Source organism: Triticum dicoccoides, chromosome 2A (assembly GCF_002162155.2).
Source record: "Triticum dicoccoides isolate Atlit2015 ecotype Zavitan chromosome 2A, WEW_v2.0, whole genome shotgun sequence".
Classification (NCBI taxonomy): domain Eukaryota; kingdom Viridiplantae; phylum Streptophyta; class Magnoliopsida; order Poales; family Poaceae; genus Triticum; species Triticum dicoccoides.
In genome coordinates this window covers 788,288,117-788,294,229 of record NC_041382.1, presented here as the reverse complement: position 1 = coordinate 788,294,229, position 6,113 = coordinate 788,288,117, and the positions used below count along the sequence as shown (strand labels likewise).

Genomic DNA, 6,113 nt, shown 5'->3' with positions numbered 1-6,113 from the left:
TAACTTGTATATTGCAGCTGTAGAATGGGTGAAATCTCTTTACTATAATGGGGAATATGAAAATCGGATAGAAGAAACAACAAGTAGTTTGCAGTCCAATGCTTGAAGCTATTTGCTCGACAGGTTGCCTCTCAGGTTTAATTTGTTAATTAGTTATTATGCTAGTTTGCCTCTTACCTCCCGCAAATAATAAAGTAGTTTACAAATCTTTGTGAATTTGGGTACATTATTCTGCCAATAACTTAAAAAAAATTAGAGAGAGAGAGAGAGGAGAGGATTTCTCTAGTTCAGAGTTCCTTTTTTTTATAATAAGTTCAAAGTTGCATAGAAGAAATCATGACAGGGAAAGAAAAAAGCACCCCAAATTTATGTAGTAGAGTACACGTACGACAAACTCTACTGGTTAGTTTCTTACTGCTAGACTAGTACACCAAATTGAAGGGAAAATATATATGAATAAGAACACAACACATTTGATACAAATTTTGAGGACAATCGTAGCAGATGCATGTATGGCAAGATGAGGTGGGGTCAGATGAAGATGAAGATGAGGAAGCTTCTTGTTTTTGTTCTTCTTGTGGGAGTCTAGTGTCTGAACCCTGCTGCAAACAAAATTGGTTTTTTTTTCTCATTTCCGAACCCCAAACACTATCTTGAAAACTGTCCAGTAAGCCAAATTGCTTCTCTATTTTAGGCTCTCGAGTCACCCCAACTACTAGCACCAACATCAGCAGCCCATGCAATGTACTACTACTGTACTAGTGAGCTAAATAAAGCACACCAGCTCTCCTGCAGATGGCAATTCCTTTCGAAACAGACTCAACTAATGATAATTCGGTCTCAAATGTACATCCTACATCTGAAAGCGCCGCCTTCTGCCAGCCATTTAGTTTACCCTGAACAGGGCATTTAGTCTAATACTCATCCGAGGCGTCGAAATTTGAATATATTTCTTTACTTCTAAAACCTGAAACCATGCCTGCTTGCTCATTGTGTTCTGACTAGCTAAGATCATTTTTTTTCTCTCAGTTATGTGCCAAAGTCCAATTTGTATTAGGAGAAAGTGCCGAGACGGGGACACATGCCAGCTTTACAAACCAAGAACCAGAGAGAAAGGGGAAACCAGCAAAGAAAGAGAGAACTAAAACTGACGGAGAAGGGGGAAGGTCATGAACAGGCAGATGCAGTTGTTGTACTCATTCATGGAAGGTAAACATATTGCAGAGTTGAGATTCACCAAAACACACAAAACGCATACATATACAACTTGGACTCTAAACAGACTTGGATATCATTTTCAAAAACAAAACAGACTTGGATATGGTGGGGAAACCTTCTCCGGGACAAAAACCCTACCATATTCAAATCCTTCTCCCTAATCCTCATGTTATGTGGTCCTCTGGTCTTCCAGATTCCACCAGACCTGGTCCCTTGAAGAACAAAACATGGTCAGTAATGAAATTTGGCAGCAAAAGGGGACTTTCGACTTTAACACATGAAGCACGTCGGCACTCCTACGTCTACAAGTTAGAAAGGTTTTCAGAGTATCATCTATATGGAATTACTGTAAACATCAAACTTGTATCACGGGAAATATTAACAGATCAAGACTCTATAGGAACGAAAACATTGGAACTAATAAGCAGAAACTAGGCATACAATACGTGATTTAAGTTTGGATTTTTCACTGCATAAAAGATGTATTGTTTCCAGTATATAGGGAGTATGAAACAAAAGTGAGGTAACAGATGTACAGGAAACAAGTGTTAGCACAAATACCTTAGGCTGACTCTTCTACTGATCCGCTCTGCTCCCTGTAACTTTGGACACTCAGATATCCAAACCATCTTTATTTTTGCAACTGCCTTTGCTCCGCCAATTGAAACTAGGTCTGGACAACCCGAAATCCTCAATTTCTCAAGTGATGGAAGATTACTTCGCCAAATGTCCCCTGGAATGAATGTTATACCTAGGCCAGCAATGTCCAGTGTAACGAGGGATGTGAGATTTTGTAGGCAGCTGGGGAAAAATGGAGAGATATCCCCACATTTCTTTAAGCAGAGACGTTCAAGATATGGTGGCAACAACACCCCTCTTGGCCAGTTGAGTCTTGGACAGTCACAAACCTCCAGATGTTTCAAAAAAGGAAAACTCACAAACCTTTCCATTGGCAAGGACAGTAACACACGGCAACTTTGGACTTCAATTTTTTCAATAGCAGGTAGAAGTTCATGTGTTAAGAGGGCATCAAGGTTTGGCAATTTTGGACAGTGTGTAACTGTTAGGACATTAAGGGACGAGAGTGCTACAATGCTGCCTCCAATAGATGTAAGAGATAGATACCTAAATTGCAACTTCTGTAGAGATGGAAGACTCCACATTTCTAGTTCGATGGACGTGTCAAAGGGACATGCCAAATCAAAGAAGATGAGGGAGCAACAGTCAATATTGGAAAAGTGACTAGAACCCCACATACTGAGCTTCTTAAGGGACGGAGATACCAATCTTTGAATGTGTATCTTTGGACAATGGAGTATCTGCAGTTCTTCAAGGAAATGAAAATCCCCAAACTTTTCCGTTGGTATTGATGCTAACATCCTGCAATTGTCAATTCTTATTCTCTCAATGGCTGGCACATAATCTGGATGCAGAAAATCTTCGAGGCTTGATATATTTGCGCACCCCGTAATGTTTACGTTTGTCAGGGACATGAAAGTACTAGTTGCAAGTATATCATTTAAGCTTGTACTCTGTGAGAGCATAGGGGGTGATATGCATATGCTCTTGAGTCCAACACAGCCTCCAAAATGAAGTGATGTTATGTCTGGCAAGTTTTGTGGCTGAAACCAAGTTGTGAGCGAGACACCAGCATAATTCTCGAGGGACAGAGACTTGAGGCTGATAGGAGGTTGCAGAACTTCAAGCATTTCTATCCCATTGCCAAAAGCACCTAAAGAATGCACATCCAATTCCAACTTCTCTAGATATTTCTTACTCTTCAGCTCGATATCTGCTGCACGCTCCTTACTTAGGATGCTAACGTTATTTATCTTCAAGCATCCACGAAATTGGTTCAAATTCTTGATTAACCTAATTCCATGCCCCTCCATGTCGGCTGAATCAAGGGTCGTGCTACCCCCGGCATAATATGATAATCCATGTGATTCAAATTTCTGTAGACTAATCAACTTACCAAAGTCACAGGGTAAGCTTTCCAGCTTGCATTTCTTGGCATATAAAGTCTGCAGATTATATAGCCAACAGAAAGTCGAAGGAATCCTCTTCAAAGGACAGGCTCCGGTGATTTCAAGATACCGAAGATGCTTCCAGTTGCCAATACTATCTGGTAACTCATCTGTGGAGACACAAGAAATCAGCCGAATACGAGGAAGTTTAGTACACCAATTGTCCATTACGATGCCTGTTTTTTTCCCCAAATTTTTCTTGCAAATTATGGTATGCAGCTTTGTGTATGTGCATAGTCTCAACAAGTTGGAATCATTGAAGTCACTGTTAGGGAGTACATATAGATGACGAACATTGCGGGGAACTTTATCAAAGTGGCTCTTATTTCTTAAGATGAAGCAGTCGTGCTCTGAAACTTTTTGTGCCATGTCATGAAGCAAGTCATGGATTACATATCCACCACTAACTTTTTGAAAGAAAGACCGTGCCACAAGTTCTTGAAAATACTGACATCCAATATTTTGAATAGGAACATCACCTTGAGGTTCCACCAAGCCTTCTGCTACCCAAATTTCAGCTAAACATGCCTTCTGGAATTTGTAATCTTTGGGATACACAGCACAAAATGCGAAGCATTGCTTCAAATATAATGGCAAATACATGTAGCTCAACCGAAGGGCAGGCAAAATGTCTGTTTCCTCCTGTGGCAATGCCCACAATTCACTATCAAGTATAAATTTCCAATTTGATGCTTCAAGGTTTGTGCTTAACATGTGTCCCAAAGTTTTGGCGGCCAAGGGAGAACCCTTCAATTTGGGAAGTATACTTCTACCAATGCTCTCCAACTAAGGGTCATTGTTAGACCTCTTAGACCCAAACACACATAGTTTGAAGAAATTCCAGAAGAGGACACCCTTTAGACCTTCTAATACAAAGGGCTCCAGTGTGCGCACCCCTTCACTTACCTTTGAACCTCTAGTGGTGACCAGCATCATACTTCCCTCTTGGACACTTCCAAAAGGTGCATAAAACCTCTTCCAACACTGCCCATTTTCCTTCAAGGCATCATTCCACAATGTCATCAAGGACTATCAATAACCTTTTATTGTTCACATGGTCAGAGAGAGCACGCTGAAGAGAATCCAAATTATCATTGTTTTCTTCCTTTCTAGTACAGGATCTTATGACCTCTTTAGTTAGCCTCTTTACATCAAAGTCATCTGAGACGCAAATCCAAATTATCAGGTCAAAGTGGGACCTCACTCTTTGGTGGCTGCAGATAAGTTGGACCAAAGTAGTCTTTCCGACACCACCGATTCCAACTATTGGCAAAACAGGAAGACTTGATACTCCTGATTCATTAATAACTTGGCTGCTTGTTGACATGCTTGTTGATGCATTGGTTGAACCAATTGATCTCTTGCGTTTTGAATTTTTAGGTACATTCAGAAATCCCAATAACTGCTCCAGCTCCTTATCACGACCAAATATTTTTGTTTCATTTGGCAAAGAAGTAGTCTCCGGCCTGACTAATTTGTCGAAGCGTTGCGTAATTCCACGAAGCCCCATATTATCCAGCTGACTCAAAAGATGATTCAACCTCAATTGTACATCATTCAGTTTGTTGAAGCTGCCTTGGATAACGGTATCAAAGAAGTCAATGAAAGGGGATTGGCTTGCATCACCCTCAACTTGCACCTTCTTCTCGTACCAGCTGAACTCATCAAGAAGGTCCTCGGCCTCATACACTGCATCCTTGAGATTTGGAAGGAGAGCGGCCACAACATCATCCTTGCACTTCCGCTCTGCTTTATTAATGAGGTCGTGCATTGCAGGAAGAGTGTCCCTGAGACGTTGTAGGCCGCTCTCTAACTCCAATACACGACCCTGGAAATCTTGCTGCTGCGAGCCAGTCCATCGGGTGTGCAGAGATGAAATGGCGGATTTGGCCCATTGCCACAAAGTGACACACTCATTGAAGCCACTAATGACCCCAACGGCAGCAGATAAGCTCATGCTGGCAGGAGCCTAGACATCTACTTTAGTCCTGCAAGCAAACAGTGGACGCAATTAGCATTATTTAAGTATTTTTTGCAGTTAAGAGTATAAAACAAGCCGGCTATTGTATATTTGTACTAAATTACCGAAATTCCAATGAAAGTAGTTTCAGCGGATACAGCAGCATGTTAGAGTAACATCAACTGAAAATAAAGTTATCTTGGCAGGACCAGAGAATACATTAGAGATTGAAAGGGGAGCCTCTCCTCCGCGTCGTCTCCCGAAAGGCGGCCCAGAGGCCAACCCCGACCCTCACCGCCGCTCCCTCCTCCCCCTCCTCCTCCCTCGCCGCCGCTCCCTCCTCCCCCCTCCTCCTCCCTCGCCGTCGCCCAGGAGCGCGGCCGGGCGAAGCCCTGCTGTTGCCGCCGACGGCAGGGCCCCTTTGTCTCCCCGCTCGGGCGGTGCTGGCGCGGGCCGGCGCCCCAGGCCGGGTCGTGGCACTGCAGTCGGGCTCCACGGCGGCGCGGCGGGCTGGTGCGACACTCTGCCGTCCCTGCCTCCCCGCGGCGGGCGGCTAGGCGGGTGGCGCGCTTGTGCCCAAGACGGCGGCAACTCCAGCGCGGCCAAATCTGGCTCAAGGCGGCGCGGGCTGTAGGTGGCCACCTCTACCGTGGCGGCGACAGGTGGTGGTGGCAACACGGCAGTTGGTGGTGGTGGTGTGGGCCGGAGGTTGGAGACGACGGCCGCAGCGGCTCTCTTTGATCTGACCTCTCGGCGGCGCCGGCCGCGACGGCTAGGGCTGCGGGCGGCAGCCCTGACCGAGGCCCCCTCGGCTGGTCGGGGTGGCGGCGCAGTGGCGGTGGCTGCGCGGGTGCGTGCCCGACAGCTGATGTGGTGGTGGCAGGTTGATTGCGGCGGCTGCCAGATTG

General features: G+C 44.8%; 1 pseudogene; it reads right to left on the bottom strand.

Annotated features, from left to right (window-relative positions):
- Positions 1-1,205: 1,205 nt before the first annotated feature.
- LOC119357347 lies at positions 1,206-5,206 on the bottom strand (annotated as a pseudogene).
- Between the last annotated feature and the right edge of the window lie 907 nt (positions 5,207-6,113).